This window comes from Schistocerca serialis, chromosome 1 (assembly GCF_023864345.2).
Source record: "Schistocerca serialis cubense isolate TAMUIC-IGC-003099 chromosome 1, iqSchSeri2.2, whole genome shotgun sequence".
Classification (NCBI taxonomy): Eukaryota; Metazoa; Arthropoda; class Insecta; order Orthoptera; family Acrididae; genus Schistocerca; species Schistocerca serialis.
In genome coordinates, this window is record NC_064638.1 from 870,712,443 (window position 1) to 870,740,338 (window position 27,896).

The 27,896-nt window shown below is 45.7% G+C and overlaps 1 protein-coding gene across 1 annotated transcript in view; it reads right to left on the reverse strand.

The window, feature by feature from the left end:
• LOC126441928 (zinc metalloproteinase nas-4-like) overlaps positions 1–27,896 on the reverse strand; it is a 420,841-nt gene that overhangs the window by 286,963 nt on the left and 105,982 nt on the right. The gene's annotated exons all lie outside the window — the stretch shown is intronic.

Below are 27,896 nucleotides of genomic sequence, written 5' to 3' on the forward strand. Positions count from 1 at the left end.
TGTCCTGAATAATGCGTCATTACAGGTTCAGTCAACAAAGCATCTAGCGTGTGTTCTTGTATTAGAGTGTAATTCTGGTTTTCTTGCGCAATTATAGTATTTCTAATTTTCTTTTATCACGTCAGTATAATTGGTATTTAAAAATTCTTGTCTTGTTGAAGAAGAACCGTGCCAGATGTGCGTTGAGTCATACTTCCACATACAGAACAGTTATACTTGTGCTTTGGTTTCGTAGGTTTCATAGTTGCTGGGGACTTAATTAATTAATTGTGTTAACGAAAATTTTCATTTCATTCTTTGTTGTTGTTCTGTGCAGTCAGATAGCGTAATAATACTAGTCAGGGCCAACCGTTTACGAGACTTGCGTAATCGGACATACAGTTACCAAAAATATTTGCATTTTAATTAATAAAGCCCCCATGCATGATCCGTGAAGGCCGTCGGCCAGAGTTCTGCATCATGGGTCGCTGTTCGGAGGCCATGCGAGACGTATATCCGGTCCAGACGACTTTTAGAGTGGCCGGTAAAATGCGTATGTCCGTGCTGGTTCCCATGATGTAAGAGCCATGCGTCGTGGAGCGCGATGTCACGTACCGGTGCTTGTGGAGCCGGGCATGGAACGTAATGCGGTATCTGGTCCTTGGGCCGCAGAACACTGTTAAAATCGCAGCCCACTGTGTAATGGTCCACATTTCCTTGCAAAAGTGGGACGACCTCCTCCGAATGGAAGACGTGCCTGTAACCGCAGTGTAAAGTACTGGAGGGAGCGTAGACCTTAACGAGGCAGACTGCGCCAAGTGTGAGAGCGATGCCTCGTGCGTTCGGCAAGTATGTTACGCCCGTCGTTTCCATGACATCTCGGAGAAGGATGGCCGTTCCTCTTGCGCCATCACTAGATGGTAGGCTGTAGGTGTTGTAGCCATACAGGTCTAAACGCAGCTCGGGATGGACCTCTTGAAGGAGGGCAGTGTCCAAGTCTGTCACTCTGTTCATGTCGTGTAACATGCAGGTCTTAACAATGGAGTGAACACAATTGACATTGACTGTTCCCACAAGGTATGCCTGAGACGTATCAAGCAGTGGAGGCAATGTACGGGTGCAAGGCCATGGTGAGCTCGTACGCCACACAGCCAACCGACCGCATGACGTGCATTACTGAGTCGTATGATCCCCTTGACTGGCAGGGCCCTCTGGGCTCAATGTCAGCCATGGACTCCGGAGGAGTAAACGATGTTTTCTGTGCATCATCTGCCTCCATGTCGTCCGCCCAATCACCAAGAGAGGATTAGGAGGTCATGCTGGCTGGCCACTTTCACAGGAACCCACATTTTGGGAGTCTACCCGATGCGCCTCGTTTCCAGGTCCACGAGGTGTAGGAGAGTGTTCCTTACCGTCACGCGCCTTCTGGTGACTGCAGTTGCAACGGATTCCAGCAGCCTCAGACACGGCAATGGAGTCGATGACTTCCATCAGTCTCACACCCTTGTCCCGTTCTTCAGCTGACAATGGTCTGTTCTTGTGTCGCTTGGGTGATTTTTGCCTGCCTGTCCGAGATTCGACATCCAATAGCGGGCGGGGCTCAACACGATCTCGGTCATCGGGAATCCCTGTGTCCGATCCCGAGAGTGATGGCGGCTGGGTGCTCCTGACACCACGTTGGGCAGAGGTTGCGGAAACCTCTGCACCGTTTGGATGCGGTGTCGTCGTCGTCGTCAGTGCCGACTCTCCAACGGAGCTTGCAGCGGCTTGAGGTGATATTAGGTTTTGATCATCCGTCACATCATACGTTAGCGGGAGCGGGAGAGAGGTCACCGTGGATCATTGGGGAAGTTCATTGAGGGGCACCTGAACAAGGCGGTGCTTCAGACACTCAGTTCTAACATGGCCCTCCTGGCCGCAGACCGAGTAGGCTCTCAGTTGGCCATCATATGTATCAATCGCGTGGCAGCCCCCAACGAAAACATATGATGGAACATGCTTCTTAAGTTCTATACGTACTTTGTGTACCCCGTTAAGAACAGGATACGCTTCGAACGTATTCCATTTCTTCTCTGTGTGGCTCACAACTGTGCCATAAGGCTGCAGCACGCCAACGACAAGTTTGACGGGAACTTCGAACGGTAGTTCACAGATGCGCACGGTAAGCACCCCTAGTCCAGCATGGTCAATTGATACCACGCTCACATTACCGTCAGCGTGGCAGAAGCGGAAGACGTTTTTAGATCGTTGGAGGAGTCTGTCGGAGGCCACTTCGTCAATCAGTTTGAGGTACACTGTGCTAGATACAATAGACAAATGGATACCTATCACTTCTCGTGGTTCTATGTGCATGACATCTCTAAGAAAGCGTTCTATTTCATGGGCCTTCGGCCTGATGTACGATGCTTTGAACGTTAGTTTGATTGTGGCCTGTCGATATGATAACGCTATGGTGGGTCGGTACCGGTACCGGTACTATAAGTCAATACAGTGACGCACGACTGCGCGCTAGCGAGTAAACAACACCTGCGGAGCGCTGCTCAGCGCGCCGAGCCCGTCCGCACGGCATCACGGCTGAAAGTCCACTGAGTTTTGTTGTACCTTGTTAATGTCAAAAATCTATTTCTGTGTATGATATTGCCGTGTCTGTGTTATTTGAAAGGACGATGCGAAGTTCCTTCGCAGATTCGTGCATGTCGGAAGGAACAGGCACTGCGGGAACTAAATGGTTCAAATGGCACTAAGCACTATAGGACTTAACATCTGAGGTCATCAGTCCCCTAGACTTGGAACTACTTAAACCTAACTAACCTGAGGACATCACACACATCCATTCCCGAGGCAGGATTCGAACCAGCAACTGTAGCAGCAGTGCGGTGCCCGACTGAAGCACCACAGCGGTCGACAGCACTGCAGGAACTACAGCCATTATAAAATACATGACATGTGTTCGTAGTTGCGAATATGTACAACTATTAGGTGTATAATGGAATGACGACAATTAAAATTTGTGCCATTCCGGGACGCGAACTCGGATTTCCCGCTTATCGCATTTGGCTACCTGAGCATAACTCATGACCACACCCAAACTCCCATGTCATCAAACGTCTTTCTACAACCTGTACTCGTACATCCATCATATATATTCCCATACAGAGGGGACATGCATGTCCGAAGACACTCTGCATCATAATTCAGAATAACACAGGTACTGCAATACTGTATTTACCCGCCCGACACTGGGAAAGCGACTTTCAAGTAAAATGTCTCCCCTGTACGGGAATATACATAGTGGATGTAAGAGCACATGTTGGAGACACATGGTTGACAACATATGGAAGTTTGGGTCTGGTGGCGAGTTGTGCTCAGGTAGCCAAATGTTAAGGCTGACCACTCTCGATAAGCGGGAAATCCGGAGCAGATTTTCATTGTGATCATCCCTTTATACATCTGACGGTCACCCATATTCGCAACTGCGAATACATTTAATCTATTTGTGTGTTTGTGTAAGGAGGCAAATACTGCTAGCACAAGAGAAAAAAAATGTGATCGAGGAACACATTGCTCAGTAGAGTGCTGCCAACAAGATTGCTTTGTTAGGCTCTGTAGCCCTGGCTGGCGCGGGACTGAAGGTTGGTAGGGATGCGCCTGTGACACCGCTCCCCGCCACTGCACTTTCATGTCGAATACAAGCAACTGCGCTGCCAGAATGAGATTTTCACTCTGCAGCGGAGTGTGCGCTGATATGAAACTTCCTGGCAGATTAAAACTGTGTGTCGGACCGAGACTCGAACTCGGGACCTTTGCCTTTCGCGGGCAAGTGCTCTACCAACTGAGCTACCGAAGCACGACTCACGCCCCGTCCTCACGGCTTTACTTCTTCCAGTACCTCACCAGTTTGGAAGGTAGGAGGCGAGGTACTGGCAGAAGTAAAGCTGTGAGGACGGGGCGTGAGTCGTGCTTGGATAGCTCAGTTGGTAGAGCACTTGCCTGCGAAAGGCAAAGATCCCGAGTTCGAGTCTCGGTCCGACACACAGTTTTGATCTGCCAGGAAGTTTCAACTGCGCTGCCATCTGTCAGACCTCTTCTCTCACCGAATGGAGTAAAGGTCTTCTTTTACCAAGCCAAGAAGCGCTCTGATCTTGGCTAGCGGACGAAATACACTTTTGATATTTCCTCTTTTTTTATTCTTCCTACTGTTGAAGCCTTTCCCCAAGTATATGTTACAAAAACCAGTGATCTACACGCATCTTCTAGTGACTGTGCCGCAGGTCCAAACTGGAAAGCACGACAGATCTGCTGTCTGTGTAGGAATTCTGCTGTTACGCGTGTTTCAACTTTCCGCATCTGAAATGACGAAACCCCTTTTTGCCAACTTGTACAGGTCACCACGCGTTCACACTATGGATAGCAAATTGTTGCATGCAGATACGGGTACGCGTGTGCCGGTTTCTATTAAGAAACAGTTCCGTCGTCCTTTCTGTAGATCTGTATGTCTATAAATGGAAGCTTTCTATTCATTTCGAGCATCATCGTGAACTTGATGCAGCGAAGAAGGTAATTAAAATGATCCAGCAAACAGTGCAGAGCGTCTAATCCATGTGGCCATATCATCAAAGTATTGTCAACCTATGTTCACAAAAAGTTAAGTTTTAAAACCGCAGTCCTCAGTGTCGTGTCTTCAAAATCTTCTAAAAATAAATTTGTGACTATACAGGATAATGGGCTTCCAAAAACCACTCCCTTAGTTTCTTCAAAATAATTGTCATAAATAAAAAATATGTCACCAGCACATGACGGCAAAGCTTCGTTAGTTTCACGTCCAGTTTTTCACTAACACAAAGGATGTGTAAAGAGGACCCCAGATAAAAAGAGACACTACATAAAAGCTCACTAGTAAATGCATGGAACCGAAATACAAAGACTTCAACCGCTGGATAAATAATTATATAACTGGAAACATGGCGTTCACAGTTTCCAAAGTGAGGCCTTTGAACAGATGTTAAATACATGTCCAAGCTGTAAGTGAGTATAACCAAGTTACCCACAACTTTGACTCATATTGTGTGCAGGTTGTTTTTCCTGCAACTAATGGCTATCTCCATTAGACTATGTGCCAATTACTTGGATTAAATCAGACTCTAAGTAGTGTTCCTAAGAGTGCCAAAGAGTTGGTGCTAATTTGTATGCCAGATTGAGAAATCAATGTTTTTACCTCCGTTTCTTCTATTATAGACCATTAGGCCTTGATAAGTTGTCTCTGTTCAGTTTCCATAAATGCCTATTGATAACAAACGCAGTGTGACACTTTTTGTGGCGTGTTATAGCCAATCCACGGCACGTTTGAATTCCCGCCCACCCAGCAATCCACTTCAGTTTTTTACTGGCACTTGTCCGCCGCGAGTAGCGGCTGAGAAGACTCGGTTCGACACTGGGACCGTGCAGGGTGCACCTTCTGGGGCGGTGCACTGTCAAGCCTGTTTTATGTACATTAGTGTGTTTGCCCCGTGGAGCACTCAGAGGGGGCGTGGTTCCATGTTGTCGGAGGACATGTGGCTATTGTAGCCATGGGGTGAAGCGGTCGCGGTACCAAGTGACAGTTGGGGAACGCCGCCGAAAGTGTGTGCACCCTGGACACACCTAACTGGAGGGAGCAGAGCAGCTGGACTCAGAACGGCCGACTGGGGGTGTGGACGTCTGTAACGGAGGGGATCGTTGAGCTGCAGCAGCAGAGGGTGTTCACCTCTGTACACCCAGAGGATACAACAGCTGGAAGCCGTAGAGGAATCGTCAAAGAGAGTTTGTGTTATGACGATTGGCAAGCAGGGCATAAGAGTGACTTGTGCCGTTGCGTGGTGGTGGTAAAAGCATTTGTGCTTGCATCAATGCCTGTTCGAGAGTTGAATTATCGAAACACACAGAAGTCGTTGTGTGCCTGTTTTGGTTGAACAGTGTCTCATAAAACTGTACTCGAATGTAAAAGGCATGGCAAAGCCGTGTTGAGTTCCGATCGTACTGCAATTGTACTATATTTAATAAAGTGTGGTGGGGCCGTGGTGTGATCCATTTGTATCCTCGTGATTTGCTTCAGTGAGGCTGTTGCCAGTTTACGTACCTTTATAGTTGACTGTATATTAGTGACAGTCATCTTCCCATCTCTACACCTTGCGTGGCACAGCAGCGCAGCCCCTGTGAATCGTTGGTTGGGTTGAGGGTTGGGGTGGTTTGGGGGAGGAGACCAGACAGCGAGGTCATCGGTCTCATCGGATTAGGGAAGGATGGGGAAGGAAGTCGGCCGTGCCCTTAAAAGGAACCATCCCGGCATTTTCCTGGAGGGATTTAGGGAAATCGCGGAAAACCAAAATCAGGATGGCCAGACGCGGGACTGAACCGTCGTCCCCCCGAATGCGAGTCCAGTGTGTGAGCCACTGCATCACCTTGCTCGGTGGTGAATCTTGACAGATGAGAAATGTATCTTGGTTCTGATGCCTACTGTAGTAGTGTAGAGTAGTAATGTGTAGTGCTGTGTAGTGTAGTGTTGTAAAGTAGTGTACTTCAGAATTATAAATTACAGCATTTGTGATAGAGCAGTGAGCATAGTGTAGTATACCAACAGCGTGTGGATTCTGGATTCCAGGTGAACATATATCTTTGTGCGAGATGGGAAAATGGTGTACGTAGACATTTCTTTCTTAAATTTATTTTTTCTTCTACTTAGATATTATATGTATATTTTCCCCATAAAACACCATAATGCTTAGTTCCACATTTCAAATAATGTGCTATGTTGATGGCAGTTCATGAATAACGTTTGGTCTGTGTTGTATCTAGGTAAAAGCCTAAAAGAGAATAGCAAGTCAATAATTGCCATAATTGTGGTATTAGTCCTTTCCAACCGCTCCGAAAGAACAAACACCTCATATACAGGGTGTACATAATGTCCGGGAACACTTTCAATTATTTATTGCACAAGAACCAACATTGTACAGATATCATACATATGTCATTTTGAAGAGAAACCCTGAAAGTTTTTTTTTTTTCCTGTATACCGCTACAGCGTAGTTTGGTAATTTGCTGAGAGCGCTAGTCGCAAATATGGGGAGTTCATGTGCGGGGGGCGGGCTTTCTGTGTGTTGGAGTTTACTGTTTCATGAAATGGTCTCCCCGATTGCCAGATCTCATTCCGAGTGACTCTTTCTATGGGGGGCACATTGAAGATCTGGTGTATGTACCGCCTCTACCAAGTGATGTAGCAGAGCTCCGGGAGAGAGTACGGGAAGCGACTGCCACAGTCGACGATGCCATGCTGGGACGGTGGTGGTGGTGGTGGTGGTTAGTGTTTAACGTCCCGTCGACAACGAGGTCATTAGAGACGGAGCTCATGCTCGGGTTAGGGAAGGATTGGGAAGGAAATCGGCCGTGCCCTTTCAAAGGAACCATCCCGGCATTTGCCTGAAGCGATTTAGGGAAATCACGGAAAACCTAAATCAGGATGGCTGGAGACGGGATTGAACCGTCGTCCTCCCGAGTGCGAGTGCTGGGACGGGTATTGCAATAATTCGATTAGCGTATTGACGTCTGCCGGGTCACTCATAGTTCGCAAATCGAATGTTTGTAAAAAAAAAAAAAAAAAAAAAAAAAAAAAAAAAAAAAAAAAAAAAAAAAAAAAACTTTCAGAGTTTCTCTTCAAAACGCAATATAGAGGGTGAGTCACCTAACGTTACCGCTGGATATATTTCGTAAACCACATCAAATACTGACGAACCGATTCCACAGACCGAACGTGAGGAGAGGGGCTACTGTAATTGTTAATACAAACCATACAAAAATGCACGGAAGTATGTTTTTTAACACATACCTACGGTTTTTAAATGGAACCACGTTAGTTTTGTTAGCACATCTGAACATATAAACAAATGCGTAATCAGTGCCGTTCTTTGCATTCTAAAATGTTAATTACATCCGGAGATATTGTAACCTAAAGTTGACGCTTGAAACCTCCGACGTTCAGTTGCGCGTTGTAACAAACACGGGCCACGGTCGGCGAGCAGCATCTACAGGGACATGTTTACGATGACGATTGTGTTTACGAGTGTGGCTGTAGGGCACTGTTGTAGTTTGGTCTAGCTGTCGCAGTGTCCGCATGTAGCGCTTGCTGCTATTGTTATTCTGCATTCGTCTCCGCACGCAGACCAACTGTAGTACACCGTGTTACCAGACGTCTGTGATAGTGTAGTGTTGTAGGAACTGTGACCATGGTGTATTCGAACTCTGAAAAGGCGGAGATGATACTCATGTATGGCGAGTGTCGACGAAATGCAGCTGAAGCCTGCAGGGTGTATGCAGAACGGTACCCGGACAGAGAGCATCCAACGTGCCGCACATTGCAAAAAATCTACCGCCAACTGTATGTAACAGGTATGGTCGTAGCACGCAAACGGGTCCGTAACAGGCCCGTCACAGGAGAAGCGGGTGCAGTTGGTGTGTTAGTTGCTGTTGGCATGAACCCACACATGAGTACACGGGACATTGCGAGAGCCGGTGGACTGAGTCAAAGTAGTGTCATGCGCATACTGCATCGTCACCGCTTTCACCAGTTTCATGTGTCGCTACATCAGCAATTACATGGTGATGACTTTAATCATCGAGTGCAATTCTGTCAATGGGCATTAACAGAGAATGCGTTGCAGTTCTACCTGTTTACCGATGAAGCGGGTTTCACAAACCACGGGGCAGTGAATCTACGGAACGTGCATTACTGGTCCGTGGACAATCCTCGCTGGCTCAGACAGGTAGAGCGACAGCGACCATGGACTGTAAATGTATGGTGCGGAATCATTGGCGACCACCCCATTGGTCCTCACTTCATTGCAGGGGCCCAAACAGTTGCAACATACATCGCGTTTCTACAGAATGATCTGCCAACTTTGCTCGAAAATGTCCCACTGGAAACGTGTCGACGTATGTGGTATCAGCATGATGGTGCACCTGCACATTCCGCAATTAACACTAGGCTGACCCTTGACAGGATATTCGACGGGCGTTTCATAGGACGTGGAGGACGCATAAATTGGCCAGCCCGTTCTCCTGATCTTACACCTCTGGACTTCTTTCTGTGGTGTACGCTAAAGGAGAATGTGTACCGTGATGTGCCTACAAACCCAAAGGATATGAAACAACGTATTGTGGCAGCCTGCGGCGACATTAGACCAGATGTACTGCCGCGTGTACGACATTCATTACGCCAGAGATTGCAGTTGTGTGCAGCAAATGATGGTCACCACATTGAACATCTATTGGCCTGACATGTCGGGACACACTCTATTCCACTCCGTAATTGAGAACGGAAACCACCTGTGTACGTGTACCTCACCCCACATGGTAATGTACATGTGCGTCAGTGAAAAAGACCAATAAAAAAGTGTTAGCATGTGGACGTAATGTGCTGTTTCAGTCTCTTCTGTACCTAAGGTCCATCACCGTTCCCTTTGGATCCCTACGTAATTCGGTGCTCGTCAGTATTTGATGTGGTTTACGAAATATATCCTGCGGTAATGTTAGGTGACTCACCCTGTATATATGACATCTGTACGATGTTTAGTTCTTGTGCAATAAATAACAGAAAGTGTTCCCGGACTTTCTGTACATGCTGTACAATTAAGGCGAGGCTGGCCAATGATACCTTCAGCGAAACACCGCGAGTAATGAGGATTATGGGCAGACACATTACGTCAGTAGTGTATGGATAAGTCGAGAAGTCGAGTCTGACGGGAGGCGTGCTCGCGTAGTCCGCACAGTTGCGATGACCACTGTGCCTGGACGGCTTAGCGATCAGAGCGCCTGGCCAGTCAGCAGAAGGCACGGGTTCGAATTCCAGTCTGGCACAAATTTTCAACTGTCCTCATTGATGTTAATCAATGCCCACTGACAGGTTCAAAAACGGTTCTGAGCACTATGCGACTTAACTTCGGAGGTCATCAGCCGTCTACAACTTAGAACTAATTAAACCTAACTAACCTTAGGGCATCAAACACATCCATGCCCGAGGCAGGATTCAAACCTGCGGCCGTAGCAGTCGCTCGGTTCCCACTGACAGGTAAATCTCATTAATTCCTTTCTAGCTTGAAATAAATGACAGTTTGTGTGTCAGTGTAGAATGCGTTGTTTGGGTATGATGGTGCATCTGGTGTTTAATTAAGGTGTTGGTTGTAGCTGGATGTTGTTGTAATATCTGATGACCCAGTGTTGTTGTTGCAGAATTATCAGTTTCCCCTCTGCAAAGTTACTTTAAGTATCTTAGGGTAAGTTGCTCTTTGATATTCCATTGCAGTTTTAATTCTCTAATCCGGTGAGTGAGTAATTATATTTTATCAGTTTTATATTGTTATATCGGAAGTTGATTAATTTGGTGTATTGAACACAAATGCTTGCTGTGTTTACTTATGCATGCACTGTGGCATTGAAAGTTCTGTGTTAACAAATCAATGTACTTGTTTCAGAGCCCACGCTTGTACAACAACCAGCCAAATTCCACACCCACTGAAACCCTGCGCCACAAATGTATAGTCTGTAATCTCGGCCATACAGTCATTCATTTGACTCATATGGATACCTGAGTGCCGTAGCCGTTGGACTGGAGAGGAAAGCAGTAGATCAGATACAATTTTTACCAATAATTTATTTTTGCACTAGTAACGCGGCAGCTGGCTATGTACAGAGCGGCGGGAGCTAGCAGGTGCCGTAGGCGGCGGGGCAGAAGGCGGCCATGTAGTCTGCGGAGGTCGCGCACTCGCCCTGCTGTGCCCAGCGCTCGCTTTCCTCGATCTCGTCGGCGCATGCCCGGTCCGCCGCCACGCCTGCAACACGACATGACTCGACAGTGCCTCTTACGAGCCGCAGCTGCAGATGTCACTCAGCAGTCTGTTCAATCAGCAAAATCATAAAAACTCCTAACAACTTATATTTTATAAGGACGGAAACTTATTAGCATAATTTCTGATATTCCTTATACGAGGTTCGTTCAATAAGTAATGTAAAACTTTTTTTTTTCTCGGCCAGTTTGAGACTGAAAAAGTGCGGAATTTGTTATGCTACATGGTGGAATACTCGCGCTTCAGCCCCTATTTTTTCTTGAAGTCCCAACAGGTAGCGGCGCGAAACGTATCCATCGCAATGACGTCTGCAACGCAGCTGCGTGTCAAGCAGAGAGCTATCACTGAGTTTCTTTCGGCGGAAAACCAGAGCATTGCAGATATTCATAGCCGTTCGCAGAATGTCTAGGGAGAGCTGGCGTACAGTGAGTAGTTAGGCGAGGCGTCTGTTATCATCGCAAACCTGTCAGGTGTCCCGCGTGCCGACTGGCCACACAGAACATTGACTCCTGCAATGTTGGAACGTGCGGACACTCTCAGTTGAAGTGATCGATGGATCACAATCAAACACGTCGCTGGTCAACTGGACGTGTCTGTTGGTAGACCTGACACAGTCGCCCAGCAGTTGAGGTATTCAAAGGTGTGTACCATCTCGACTCCTCGCCATCTAACAGTAGACCATAAAGAGCAACGGAGGACCATCTGTGCGGAATTGCTCGCGCATTACGACGCAGATGGCGACAATTTTTTGTTGAACATCATCACGATGATGAAACATGCGTTCATGACTTCGAACTGGAAACGAAACAGTAACGCATGGAGAAGCGCCAATTATCTCTCCTCCAAAGAAAAAATTCAAAGCCGCACCCTCAGTCGATAAAATAATGGCGATGGTCTTTTGGGACTCTGAAAGGGGTTATTCTGTTTGATGTCCTCCATCATGGTGCAACGGTCAACTCTGAAGTGTATTCCACTACCCTCAGGAAATCGAAGAAACGACTTCAGCATGTTCATCACATAAAAATACAAACAAACTTCTCTGCGACAATGCAAGGCCCCGCACTAGTCTTCACACACAGACTAGTTCACAAAACTTCACCTGACTGCTTTTCCTCATCCACCCTACAACCCGGATCTCGCACCTTAACAACTTCTAGATGTACTCCGAAGGAGGCAGTACATGGATGATAGGGAGATTATTGATGCAGCAAGCCGTTGGCTCCGACGTCGACCAGCACAGTGGTAACATGCGGGCATACACGTCTTCCCAATAAGGCTGTAGCACTGAGCGGAGATTCTTGAAAAATAGTGTTTTGTGGACAGAAGCGCGGATATTGCAGAATAATTTGGTCCCTTAGATGATGATGATGATGATAGTAATAATAATAATAATAATAATAATAATGAAGATGAAGAGGATGGTGTTTGTGTTTATGTGGTTCATAAAAGGGATTACGTAACAAGAGGGCAGGAAGTAAGGGAAAGTAATGGAGTAAAAGTAAAAGAACTGAATGCTATGATGTAAAAGACGCAAAATTCACATGTACAAAGAGAGGAAACGGGTGAATGACCCAAGGAGGCTGCAGGAAATGACCTCCTGCAAGAAGAGGTTGGTGACGGAAAAGAGATTATTGAGCAGTCGTTAGTACCTACGAAGCTGTTCTGGCACAACATGAATCAGACATATTTCATCAGTGTTCTCACTAGAACTGTCCCTGTCGACCTGCCGCTAGGAATGATTATAATTTTCCTTCCCGCCTCTCTTCTTGTGTGGGTCGTACAACTTTTCCAAAAGAACGTTTTTTCGAAGATAAATTAAAATTTTCCAGTACTTTATCAATCACTGTGTGGACGTTGTAAATCTGCGTAGAGAACTACAATAGGACTGATGGCACCATTTGTTCTTGCAAATGTGTGGCGGGAAATCGAGTATCTTCTAGACAGAGTCCACACTACTCAGTGCTCTCAAATCAAAGTCTTTTACAACTCTGCGAGTTGTTCTTATTATCTGTGGAAACAACAATGTAATAAACAGGAGTTTCCAAGATAAACATATTTCTTTTGCTCGGCTCATTTCCGGTTACCCAGTATATGAACAGACGGAGGAGCCGCAGCAGCACTAGTCTCTTCTTTGCGGGGAATGCCATTGGAATCACCGTCCGGTCACCTAAATTTAGGATTTCCATGGTATCCCTAACTGCATAAGGTGAATATCAAGACGGTTTCTTTAAAAGGATACGACTATTTTTTTTTCCTTTTCCGTTCATCCGTGCTTGTGCTGTGCGTCCACTGTTCTCAACATCAACTGGAAGACTACGCTTCAAGTTCCTGCTTCCCTTTTTTTTTTTCAAATTTGTTTGAGTATAACGTGACTCATTCTCTGCACAGTCCTGAAAGTCCACATGTTATCGCTCTACTTTCTTTGTCATTTGACAGATTACGTATTAATATCGGTATCCTATTTGTTTTACTCCAGTGTCATGTTTCGTTCGTAATGTTTCACTTTTCACAGAAGAAATGTACACTAACCTGGACGAAAGTCATCGGATACCTCCCAATACCGTGTCGGGCCTCTTTCTGCCCGGCGTAGCGCAGCAACTCGGCGTGGTGCGGACTCAACAAGCCTCTGGACTTTCGCTGCAAAAATGTTGAGTCTTGCCGCCTCTATGGCCATCCATAATTGTGAAATTGTTGCCGCTGCAGGATTTTTTTGCACGAAATAACCTCTCGATTATGTTCGATGGGATTCGTGCCAGGCGATGTGGGTCGCCAAATCATTCGCTCGAATGTCCAGAACACCTTTCAAACCAATCGCGAACAACTGCGGCCCGAAGACGTGACAACGTTGCTAGGGAACATGAAGTCCATGGATGGCTACAAATAAACATTCCCAGTCAACGATCGGTTCACTTGTACCAGAGGACCCGTTCCACTCCACGTACACACAGCCCACAACACTATGGCGCCATCACAAGCTTGCAAAGTGCTTTGTTCACAACTTGGCTCCATGGCTTCGTTTCATGGGGTCTGCGTCACACTCGAACTCTACCACCAGCTCTTACCAACTGACATTGGAAGTCATCTGACGAGGCTACTGTTTTCTAGTGTCCAAACGATGTGGTTCTAGCCCAGGAGAGGCGCTGCAGGCGATGTCAGACAGTTAATAAAGGCGCTCGTGTCAGTCGTCTGCTACCATACCCTGTTAACGCCAAATTTCACCACAATGTCCTAACGGATACGTTCGCCGTACGTCCCACCTTGATTTCAGCGGTTATTTTACTTGCTTGTCTGTTAGCAGTGACAACTCTGTGCAAACGTCGCTGCCTTTGGTTTTAAGTAATGACCGTCAGCAATGCGTTGTCCGTTGTGAGAGTTAATGCCTGACATTTGGTATTCTTGGCACACACTTGACACTGTGGATCCCGGAATACTGAATTCCCTAACGGTTTCCGAAATGGAATGTCCTATGCGTCTAGCTCGAACTACCATTTCGCGTTCAGAGTCTGTCAATTCCCGTAGTGCGGCCGTAACCACGTCAGAAGCCTCTTCATTTGAGTAACCTGAGTACAATAGACGGCTCCGCCAGTGTGCTGCCGTTTTATACCTTGTGTACACGATACCTACGTCATATGGATATGTGCATATCGCTATCCCATGAGTTCTGCCATCTCAGTGTAGTTAGAAGTTATGCAGACATGCTTGTGATACCTAATATTTAACAAATTCCTTTGAAATTGGCGTCTGTAACCTGTGGCCAAACAACCAGAAAGACATCGCCACGCTGTGATGCAAGAAGAAGCTGCAGAGAGGCCGTACGGACATTGCGAGAGTCTCCGCTCTGCCGCTAAAGCGAGGTTAGTTACCACACATCAAGGCCCCGTTGCTGCTGGCGTGGCTGGAACACTGTTTACACAGGGGTCAGGCCGTCACGGTAGTGGCCCTGATTGCGTCCTGACCATCCCTGGCATTGGACTGCTCCTGGGGTCTACGCGATCGAAAACAATGTCCTGTGAGAACAAAATGTGGTCGAGCGATCATGAATACCAACCGTTCGGCCTACGCAGTATCTGTCATAGTCCGGAGCCAGCTTCGAGAGGTACTTCACGACATTCGTGGAGCCGATCTGGGTCATCCAGCCTCATGCCATTAGACGGCGACTCCGCTAGTTGTGAAATTAGGGGGCGCGCCAATGCCTGATGCTGCCAGGAGCCGAATGGTTGCCTTCCAGGTGGGAGCTATCTGGTGGCTGACTTAACCAGCTTCACGGCACCAACCCGGAGCTCCAGGATTCGTACACGCACCCTTACTACTTAGCCACAACCTCTACCCGCGTACAATCACTTTGCTAACACAAACTTCCATCCTGTGCTGTGGTCGTTCAGTCCGATTCTGTGCTTGAGTTCTCCCTGAGCTGATCGCATATTTGCAACAAACGGCTTGACCAGCTTGCAACAACCCTGTACTTCAATGGATCACGACTGTTCTGTTTAGCAAGTGAGCACACCCGCTACTCTCTGGGACCAGCCTGTGCTGCTGACGTCACGTCTGTGCTGCTCATAATGAATAAAAGTGCAGTTGAGTTCTCCTTGCTTCTACGACGTTATGGCGGCCGTACATCTGGTTCTACGTACCTGCTGCCCTACCAAACACCTCGCATCGTCATCGCGACCTGCAATGAATCCTATAAGCACTCATGCCATCCTCACCTTCTTGCACTGGAAATACCGTACACTTTATAACAAAGATTCATGGGTCCTATGGCAACCGAGCTTACGTACCATCCTGAATTGATCAAAAACTGCGATCCCTCATCTCCTGCCGGCAATGTTTGTTCTGATTTCGAAAGTAAAATACTCGGATCCATTATCTTCACATAAGTACACTATACCATGAAGTATTTACGAAATTTTATATTTTTTGCATACTACTATGCGAATGTTTAACATTATTAAAAGTAGTCATCCTATAGATCTAACGTAAAAAAATATAATCAGGAGAGTTTGGAACTACGAGAAATGTAATTTGGTTTCTTTTTTATATGATTTATAACAAACATCACGTGGACTTTGTTTTCCGAATTTAATTTCCCTAATATCAAATATCATTGCATTGCTCACTAGACAAAGAACCACTATTATATTTCAAAAAGACAGTTAACTTCTTCGTAAACAGTTTATGTCCAAGTCAAATTTTTATATAACAAAATGTAAACAAACATTGTGACGGGGTATATCTTGAAATGTATATTCTATTTTATCGCTATATAAAATAACAGTCATTATCATCTTTGAATGCACGGTTTCGCGGCCACACGTACTGATAAAATTCTTTCTACTTCCAGCCGCGCAAAGTGGTTTAAAATCCACAAGCTTCCGGCCAAGTACTCCTCGTTCATTGCCAAGTGGTGACTGCCTTTGGTTGTTGCTGTCATATTCAGATGCCCAATCTTGAGACGGCCGGGCGGGCCCCAAGCCGTGTTCAGCTGCAGATCGCCGTCTTTAATGAGGGCTTTGTCACAAATTTTTGTCTATCGCTTCTTTAATCACGCTATCCCTGAAACTACTAGTTCGTATAATGACTGATGTCTCTGGACTAGCAGTTTCAGGGACAGCGTATTTAAAGAAGCGATCGAGATAAAAAATTTGTGACAAAGCCATCAATAAAGATGGTGGCCTGCAGCTAAACACGGTCTGGGACCCGCCCGTCGGGAGACAGATGCAGGTGCGGCAGACAGGCAACGAAAACATCGCCCTGTATGGCGCTGGAGCGAGCACCGGTCACGTCACAAAAGGCAGCGCGGCTATCTAAGGGCGGTAGCCGCAACCAAAGACAGTCACCACTTGCTAATGGCCGAGCAGTACTGGGCCAAGAGCTCGTGGATTTTAAACCACTCTATGTGGCTGCAAGGCGGGAGAATTTTATTATTATTGCTTTTATTCTAACGTTTTTGTTACCATAAAAAGCTAAAGGTGATTAATGTTTGTAAAACTGGATGCTGCTATAAAATATTATTTCAATAAAACGTCTTTGAGAACTTTAAGGAAAACAATTCTGTTTTGCACAGAATTGAATGTCCTGCAAAAGAGAGAGTAGCCAGTGGGAGTCAGTCCACAGTCAGTTGCCCATAGCAATCAGCCAGTCGAGTGTTGGGAGCCATTATGTCTACAATTCGCTTTTTTATCTTTTGTCTTTGAGCGACAGTAATATGTCTTCTGTTCTGAAAAGTGTTGCGCAGAAATTTCTCTTATGTGCAATAATGTGAATGGTACGTTTTCTTTTTGTGACCAGACAGATGTGCAACAGAATGTGAAGAATTGTCAAAGAATAGCGTTTTCATTGAAGAATAAACAGCCTGAAGACCAAGTCATCTCCTACCAAGGCGACGAGCAAACATTCTCAACAACGAAAAAATGAGTACTTATCTTACGCTAATAATGTTCATCAAATTCTGTTTTGGGTGGTGCGGGGCCGCTCTTTCTGTAACTTTCCGATGTACTACATTACCACACTTACGAGCTAAAACAGTATGTAAAAGTTGATAAAAACTACAAGAACTTCTTATATTTTTGGAAAGAGGATCGCTTAAAGTTGGAGACTCACCGCAGGAGCGTCAGGAGTCCAAGCAGCGCACCATCATCCAGAAGGGAAGGCGCAGGCACTGCTCGAAGCGCGCCCAGTGGTTGCAGAAGCGGTCGCTGCCGGCGCAGACTGCTGGAACAGAGGAAGGCGTCTGCAGGGCGAGCTCATCTCCAGGCTATCAGCCAGGAACACTGAGGGTACTCACCAGGGCGCGGGGGCGGCTGCGTGGGCGGCGTGGGCGGCCTCACCAGCGTGTTGCGGCAGCCGTACAGCAGGTTGATCTTGGCCACGTCCACCTGCAACACATGCGCACACGTCACCAGCTCGCAGCGTGAGCTCCACGCCTTATCATGCTGTCGAGGACTATTTTTACAGTGACTGGACTAAATAATACGAACACCTGATAATACAAGGAAAGTTAGGTTACTAGTATTACGGCCAAGTATTACTTCAACTTCCGAGTTGAGAGGCTGTGGTCGATTCCTCACCATTTGATGAGGACGTCTTCACAACTGAGCCAATCCCAACAACCGCGTGGATAGCTTAATGGGCCCGAATATTTAGTGGCGTTATAAAGGGGGCGACAAAAGTGATAGGATACCTCTTAATATCGTGTCGGCCCTCCTTTTCTCGGTGTAGGGCAACGACTCTACCTCGCACGGATTCAACATGTCGTTGCAAGTCCCCTGCATAGATATTGAGCCATACTGCCTCTGTATCCGTCAATAATTGCAGAAGTGTTGATTGCTGTATTTTGTACATGAACTGACCTGTCTGTTGTGGCCCGTAAATGTTCGGTGGGACTCATCTCGATGGCAAACCATTCGCTCGAATTGTCCAGAATGTTCTTCAAAACAAACGCGAACAATTGCGGCCTGCTGACACGACACATTACCATCCATAAAAATTCCATCATTTTTTGGTCACATGAAGTTCATGAATGGCTGTAAATGGTCTCCAAGTAGACGAACATAACTATTTCCAGTCAATGATGGGTTTAGTTGGACCAGAGAACCAGGTCCATCTACGTAAACACGGCCCACACCGTTATGGATCCACCATCGGCTTCTACAATGCCTTGTTGACGGGTCCTTTGCTACGTGGGGTCTTCACCATCTTCGAACCCTACAATCAGATCCTATCTCTGAAGTTGGGTGTCATCTGATCAGGCCACAGTTTCCCAGTTGTCTAGGGTATAATTGATATGATCTCAAGCGCAGGAGTAGCGCCACAGGCGATGTCATTCTGTTAACAAAGGCACTAGCTTCGGTCGTCTGCTGCCATAGCCCATAACGCTAGGTTTCACCGCAGTGTGCTAAAAGACACGTTCGTCGTAAGTCCCAGATTGATTTCGCCGCTTGTTTCATACAGTTTTGCTTGTCTGCTAGCACTGACAATTCTTAACAAACCCCGTCTCTCTCGCTCGTTAAGTGTAGGCCGTCGCCCACTTTGTTATCCGTGGTGGAGATACTGCCTGACACTTGGTATTGTCATCACACTCTTGACACTGCGAATCTCGCAATATTTCCGAAACAGAGTTTCCCATGCGCCTGGCTCCAACTGCCATTATGCGTTCAAAATCTGTTAATTCCCGTTGTGCGGCCATAATCACGTCTGAAGTCTTTTCACATGAATCACCTGAGTGCAAGTGACCATTCCGCCAATGCACTGCCCTTTTATACCACGTGTACACGATAGAACTGCCATCTGTATATGTGCACGCCGCTATTCCACGACTTGGTCACCTTGACAGGTTGATGGCTGAAACAGTTTCTATACAGAGTGTCAATTTTAACGGAAGACATTCAAGTATCTGGAAAACTACGTCTAGATAGATTGTGCCTGCAGGTCACCACATGCATCTGTCATGTTTTAGCTAAAAGTTTGTCTATCATGACGAAAGTGGCGGCTGAGCACACGATCATCAGCAAACGACGAGCCCAAGAGATCTTTCACGCGTCTAGCAGTTTTTTTTTTTTTTTGTTCTAATAAAACCCCATGTAATTCCAAGCATGTGTGTCAATTTTTACCTCTCTATCTACATTATTCCGTGGTTTATAAGTTCCCAAATTTATACTGATTTTTTGATCACCCGGTATTATCAGCACCTGACGAAGTTGATTCGTTTCCTTCAATTTACGTCTATGGTCACAAACTTTTTGTTATCAGATTACCGCTTTCGGTCTTTAATGATCATCATCAGATCTGTTTCATAAAATAATTCGTCTGCGACAACAGCCACATATCTACTACACGTGTCTGAACGTATTGCATGTAATGTAATGAAAGATACGAAATTCACTGGTGAACTAAACTTAGTGATGTAGGAAGAAGGTCTGCTAACACATTTGTTACCAGTACCGTTAGATTCCCACTCCGTAGCGGGAGCGCTAACGCACACCGGTGAGTTTGACTCTTAAGATGTTCGGTTCTGGTCCTTCTACAAGGGGTCCTTTTTAATTGAAGACATTGAAATATCTCAAAAACTACATATTGCTTCAAAAAAAGTTATAATTCCAATTGCTTTGTCTCGGACTGGTACATCCAATGATACCACACTCGATACTCCATCCCATCAAGCGCGTGGGTGGCGGAGGCAACTTTGAAATCTTCAGTGGGAACCCCCTTTTTTTACTGCAGATTACGATTCCACAACAATATTTCATAACTTCTAATTGGAAACCCCATTCGTGATGCTGTATTCCTCCGTCATGACGTATCGAACAGGGGACTACTCAACGCGCCACTGCATCCATGGCTCGAGGCGAACGCTAATTTACTTTTCCAGTGGGAGTAAGGGTTCAAACGTTGTACCGCCAACTTGAAGACACTTAGTGTTAGAAGTTATGAAATACTAGCTTGTACTACCCTTGCAGCATGGAGGCGGGGTTCCACGAGTCTTTGAATGCTTCAAGGGCCATTTTAGTAGCATTTCGTGAATTACGACTGTGTTTACATTTTTGTTCCTCCGATTACAGCGCCATCTGTGTCGAAACGAAGAAAATGCTTCAGACAAAACATGTGCAGGTTTTACCGCAGAATCATAATCTGCAATAAAAACGGAGGTTCCCGTTGAAGATTTCAAAGCCACTCACACACGGGTTGGGGTGGTGGGCCGTGTATGGTGTCGTTGTATGTCCCCTTTTGAGACAAATAAATTGGAACACCTTTTTTTGGTCCGATGCGTAGTTTTCCAGATATTTGAATGTCTTCAGTTAAAATTGACACTCTGTATAGAAACTGTTTGAGCCATCAGTACTTAGCCTGTCAAGGAAGCTATGGTCGTGGCTTACGGAGCCTGATTATCACACTTTTGGACTAAATTACAAACTTCCTCAGGATGTTTGGTGGAGTAAGAGTATATGAAACTGTTCTTGGTGATCTCCACACGGACTTTCAAACTATGTGTGAACCTCTTGCTGCCATTCAAGCGGAATGTGGTGTGCTTCAGCATCGAATATAAGACCCGTACTTCTATTCTCTCAGCAAGAACGACATAAACACGACGTGTCATTAGACAAGCATTCATCAGAGCCACCGGCATAAAACTCTTAGATGCAACATTACAAACACGTGTGACCTGCAGGCACGATCTACCTAGACGATATTCCAACCGTTAGTACCATGCCATATTTACAGTTATTGTCGTTATTATGCCCGTGTGACAAAGAAAGATGAAAAGCCAAGTCGTGTGTACGCAGCAGTATCAGCAAAAGCAGTGCGGCTGAAACTGTACAAAACTAAAATTATATTAAAAATGCTGTAGCCACACCTGCCGTTTCGTAAGCCTCGATTGTGATTCTTTCAGGGAATGTGGTCGATCTTGTCTTCCCAACAAACATAATTATGTAATTGTTCAATCTTAAATTGTTTTGAATGGATGTCTTTAGTGGTTTTACTGTCACGGCTCAATGATTCCATACTGTATAAGGAAACAATATAGACATATTTCGCTGATTTGTCAAATTAAATTAAATTTTGTGACTTCGAATGTCAGCTAGCAATCTTTTTCAACAAGCATTAAGCATCTGCGTCTCCTTCTATTCCACGAAGCTTTTCCAACACTTCGACTTCCTTGAATATAAAAGCCTTTACTTAGTCTGTGGAACGGACACTGTTTGTCAACGAGTAATATTTACTGAGTTCCGTTTCGTAGGTAGTTTTCACTATAATCAATTACTTACTTTGATCTTCAGTAGATAATTACACTACTGGCCATTGAAATTGCTGCACCACGAAGATGACGTGCTACAGACGCGAAACTTAACCGACAGGAAGAAGATGCTGTGATATGCAAATGATTAGCTTTTCAGAGCATTCACACAAGGTTGGCGCCGGTGGTGACACCTACAACGTGCTGACCTGAGGAAAGTTTACAACCGATTTCTCATACAAATACAGCAGTTGACCGACGTAGCCTGGTGAAACGTTGTTGTGATGCCTCGTGTAAGGAGGAGACATGCGTACCATCACGTTTCCGACTTTGATAAAGGTCGGATTGTAGCCTGTCACGATTGCAGTTTATTTTATCGCGACATTGCTGCTCGCGTTGGTCGAGATCCAATGACTGTTAGCAGAATATGTAATCGGTGGGTTCAGGAGGGTAATACGGAACGCCGTGCTGGATCCCAACGGCCTCGTATTACTAGCAGTCGAGATGACAGGCATCTTATCCGCATGTCTGTAACGGATCGTGCAGCCACGTCTCGATCCCTGAGTCAACAGGTGGGGACTTTTGCAAGACAACAACCATCTGCACGAACAGTTCAACGACGTTTGCGGCAGCGTGGACTATCAGCTCGGACACCATGGCTGCGGTTACCCTTGACGCTGCATCACAGACAGGAGCACCTGCTATGGTGTCCTCAATGACGAACCTGGGTGCACGAATGGTAAAACGTCATTTTCTTGGATGAATCCAGGTTCTGTTTACAGCATCATGATGGTCGCATCCGTGTTTGGCGACACCGCGGTGAACGCACATTGGAAGCGTGTATTAGTCATCGCCATACTGGCGTATCACCCAGCGTGATGGTATGGGGTGCCATTGGTTACACGTCTCGGTCACCTCTTGTTCACATTGACGGCACTTTGAACAGTGGACGTTACATTTCAGATGTGTTGCGACCCGTGGCTCTAGCCTTCATTTGATTCCTGCGAAACGCTACATTTCAGCAGAATAATGCACGACCGCATGTTGCAGGTCCTGTACGGGCCTTTCTGGATACAGAAAATGTTCCACTGCTGCCCTGGCCAGCACTTTCTCCAGATCTCTCACCAATTGAAAACGTCTGGTCAATGGTGGCCGAGCTTCTGGCTCGTCACAATACGCCAGTCACTACTCTTGATGAACTGTGGTATCGTGTTGACGCTGTATGGACAGCTGTACCTGTACACGCCATCCAAGCTCTGTTTGGCTCAATGCCCAGGCGTATCAAGGCCGTTATTACGGCCAGAGGTGGTTGTTCTGGGTACTGATTTCTCAGCATCTATGCACCCAAATTGCGTGAAAATGTAATCACATGTCAGTTCTAGTCCAATGAATACCCGTTTATCATCTGCATTTCTTCTTGGTGTAGCAATTTAAATGGCCAGTAGTGTATGTTAGTTCGCGCACTATAGCACTTAACTGTAGAGAAAACGTATCTGACGTCCAGACGAACACTATATTGGCGTCCACTATCCACTATAGTCTTAAATGTCTTAGGGAATCCGCAGAGGAACTAGTACAGAAAATTCAGAGAGCATTATTCACGCACAGCTACTTTACAGCGTCAAGAAGAAGCATTGTAATTTTTATAGTGACAAAACTGAACAATTGAACGCCATTGGATCGTAGAAGATTGTGAATTAGCATTGCTTTAAAAGTGTATAGATAGAAGCAGTGTTGCTAGATCTTTCGATTAGTTTCTTGCAGGTATTGTGAAACGCCCGCTGGAGTGACGTTGACAACACGACTATTAATACCAGGAAATACTAAATGTTCAGAATTTCAACTTTTTACATTCCTCAGTGCCAAGAGCGTACTGGGAGTATCTCGTTGAAATGATTATCCTACAACATCGACAATGCAGTGCCTGATGCCTCCTTTTGAAGTTTCAAATGCGCTTTTAAAAGGAAACCAATTACTGAAACTGACGTCATATTGACGGTGGAAGTCAATGCTTCAGCAAAGGCGTAAGTCCCCCGAAAGCATAACACATATCTGATGGTAGCATATCATTCCGCGACCGCGACTATCGGGTCGTGCTGGTTGCAAACACGAACACTAGGGCTGGTTTTCCGTAATCTGGGGAACGGAGGCTGTTCCCCAGGCGTAATCTGTCTAATAGATTTGTGGTCTGACCCCGCTACACCAGGTTAAACGCTTGTGGCTTTCCAGGACGGCAGAAGTTTTCCGACAGCCGTTGAAGAGAAACCTGGAATTCCGGGCAGGAAGCCGCACCTTACATAAATGCTGTTAATGGGAGTAGGGAATCACCAATGGAGATGTGTACGTTCTGATCCCGAAAGCCGAAAGGGCTGAATGTTAAATAATTTCCTGGGGAATTTAGGAGCAGTGGAACTGAGAGTGGGCCAACAGCCCTTGGGAAGATAACAGAAGACGTGGGCCATATGGGGCGGAGTTGGTGTTTTAAAAGAGTGCTTCGGACTTCGGTAGTTAGTGATCCTCAGGAATCAATAAAATTGTTCTGCACATGTACAAGGACTCACAGGGTGTAGTGCGTATAAGTGCTGATATTTTTATATGTAGTACCTTAATATGTACACATATCAGTGGTTTGCGTGTGTGTGTGTGTGTGTGTGTGTGTGTGTGTGTGTGTGTGTGTGTGTGTGTGTCAAACAGTCATCCCGCAGACATGTCACAACCTTCACACCCTGATGATTTCTGTGTGATCGTAACTATACCACATTTTAATACTTGATCTTCTGCCCGGGGGAGAATAAACAATGGATTATTTGTGCAATGCACACTTTGAGGGCTCCCGGCAGAGGTTCGAGTCCTCCCTCGGGCATGGTTGTGTTTGTTTGTCCTTAGGGTAATTTAGGTTACGTAGTGTGTAAGCTTAGGGACTGATGACATTAGCAGTTAAGTCCCAAAGATTTCACACACATCTGAACATACTTAGAGGTAATAACCAACCTAAAAACATATGACTTGTAATAACTATAATTATTAGTCTGCAAATGACGAAAATAGTGATGTAATGTTGTTTAGTACACCATCCTTGAATAGAACGAGAATAACGCTCGTTCAGCCTATACTTGAGTATTGCTCATCAGTGTGGGATCCGTATCAGGTCGCATTGACAGAGGAGATAGAGAAGATGAAAAGAAGAGCGGCGCGTTTCGTCACAGTGTTATTTGGTAAGCGTGATAGCGTTACGGAGATGTTTAGCAAACTCAAGTGGCAGACTCTGCAAGATAGGCGCTCTGCATCGCGGTGTAGCTTGCTGTCCAGTTTTCGAGAGGGTGCGTTTCTGGATGAGGTATCGAATATATTGCTTCCCCCTACTTATACCTCCCGAGGAGATCACGAATGTAAAATTAGAGAGATTAGAGCGCGCACGGAGGCATTCCGGCAGTCGTTGTTCCATACGCGACTGGAACAGGAAAGGGAGATAATGACAGTGGCACGTAAAGTGCCCTCCGCCACACACCGTTTGGTGGCTTGCGGAGTATAAATGTAGATGTAGATAATCAGCCAGAAAAATAAATATCTGTAGTTATACCGTCACACCCAATACATTCCGTAAGTCATTAAATGATGCGTTGCGGAGGGTACCTTTGTTGATACTAGTCATTCACTTTTCTATTCCACATGCAAAAGGAGAGAGGGAAGTGTATATGCCTGTGTACGAGCCCTAATTTCTCTTATCTTCTTGGTCCTTACGCGAAATGTTTGTTGGCGACAGTAGAATCATTGTACAGTCAGTCATTTCTCTAAATTTCCTCATTGGTGTTTCGCGGGAAGGTCATCGTCTTCCCTCAAAGGATTTCCATTTGAGTTCACGAATCATCTCCGTGATACTCGAGTGTCGATCGAACGTACCGGTAACACTGTCCTCACGTGCTCGTCCCATTCGATATCCCTTTGCAACGTTACGCCTGGATATTTAATGGACGCAAGTGTGTCAAACAGTACACCACCAATACTTTATTGGGACATTACATTACCGTGTTTCCTACTCAAGTGCATTAAATTACAATTTTCTACTCGTAAAAATAAGCTGGCGTCCATTACAACAAACAGAAATTGTAAGTCATTTTGTATCCTCCTACAGTCACTCAACGATAATGCTTTCCCCTACACTACAGCATCATCAGCAAACAGTCATAGATCACTGCCCACCCTGTCCATCGTATGTTGTACGTAGAGGACAAGAGCGGACCTGGCACACTTTGCACACGCCGTCGTTGTCTCTGATGAACTCTCACAGCCCAGGACAACGTATTAGGTTCTGTTACTTCTACGAGCACCTAATGTATCGGTTGTAGAGGACAGAAATCAGACTAAGACGGAGCTGTCACTTTTTGTGGTGCTCGTTTTCCTATGCAGTGGCCAGACCTGGCTTAAAAGAAAACAATTGAATCATTATAGGGCGTTGACTAATGTTATAGGAGTAGTGAGTTTTAACGCTTTCTCAAGAGTCAGGGCGATGCTGACGAACTTATGAGACTGATGGTACGTGTGTAGCATTGCATATAATTGATCTGGGTCCACCAATAAACGTTTCCGATCATATCGACAGAGCAGTAGGTCGCATAATTCGCCTAGCACACCGCTTCTGGCCATGTCTGTGATTGAGAAATCTCGCGAGGCAGCAGCAGCGTTGAGGACTGCCTGCGTCCTGTGTCCTTAGAGAAACCTAGTGTATCGAAAAAAAAACCACAGGGAGGAAGGTAGCAGCCACAAATGTTACATTCAATGACACCCGCGAACTCATATCGACGATTCAGTACCTGGCGTCGAAGTTACAACGAGTGAACCGCTCAGTTCTACGAACTTCCCACCCTTTGTTCTTCTTTTCCCATCATATGGGTGTATAATAGATGGGAGCAACAAAAGTCTCTGTAGTAAATCTTTCCCCCTCGTACTACGCTGCCATGTATTTCTTTCGTACACTTAATAAAGAGCTGAAGCTGCTACCCAAAATATTGCGCTGTGTGTGTTAATGATGTTCAGTGCAGATTCAAAATTTGTTGGCAATCTTGTACGACTTCAGATGTTTCAGTTATCGCCATCATCAGACTGAGAATGAATACAACAGATACAATGTTTCTCGTCAGGTCGAGGTCTATGGTGCAGTGTTCAGAACACTAGACTCCCATTCGGGAGGACGACGGCTCAAATTCCCGTCACGTCATCTGGATTTATTTTATCCGTGATTTCCCCAAAACGCTCAAGACAAATCGTCCTTTGAAAGAGCACGGCGGACTTCCTTCCCCCTCCTTTCGTAATCCGAGCTCGTGCTCCACCTCTAATGACCACGTAGTCGATCGGACGTGAAACTCTAGTTTCCTTTTTTTCTCGTCAGGAATAGTACCTTTCTCTACCGGAAATGAAAGGGAATTCCAAATAAAATACGATCCGGTTGATGGAAGGAAAGAGGGGGAAAGCGATTACTTTTTCAGGCACATACTACACATTATCTATTCCTTTAATACCAACGCTACAAAGTGCTGTTGTCGCCATCTACTCCCCATTGTCCATTTCATTACTCTCCCAACAATTGCACGCTTTGAAAAATGAAACGCTCATTGAGCTTGTGACCCAGCTTCCTCGATCATTTCTTGTTTTATTTCTCATTGCGCAGTATTCCCTTCTGAAACTATCCATACGTGCACCACTGATGGTGTGGTTACAGTCCCCAGCGAAGATATAGGGAATTAGAGTAAGGCAAAATCACGTATTACAGTAGAGCATAATGGTCTCTCTCTCTTTCATAATCTCTCTCTCTCTCTCTCTCTCTCTCTCTCTCTCTCTCTCTCTCTCTCTCTCTCTCTTTCCTCTCCTCTCCTCTGACACTGATCTTTCTTTTTGTTTTCCATCCACCGCAGTAGAAGTGATACCATACCCCGTTTGACTGAATATTTTCCGATCTCTGAAACATCAGTTCAAATGTTCAAATATATGTGAAATCTTAGGGAACTTAACTGCTAAGGTCGTCAGTCCCTAAGCTTACACACAACTTAACCAAAATTATCCTAAGGACAAACACACACACCCATGCCCGAGGGAGAACTCGAGTCTCCGCCGGGACCAGCCGCACAGTCCATGACTGCAGCCCCTAGACCTCTTGGCTAATCCCGCTCGGCTGAAACACCAGTACACGCATGCAAACCTCAGAGATTATATTCTGAGAAATACAAACGGTTCGATGCAGAATCAATTAATTTTCTTTGAATACCAGGATTTTGTCTATATTTGGGTGAACATACACCTAGTCTATTACTCAAAGGCAC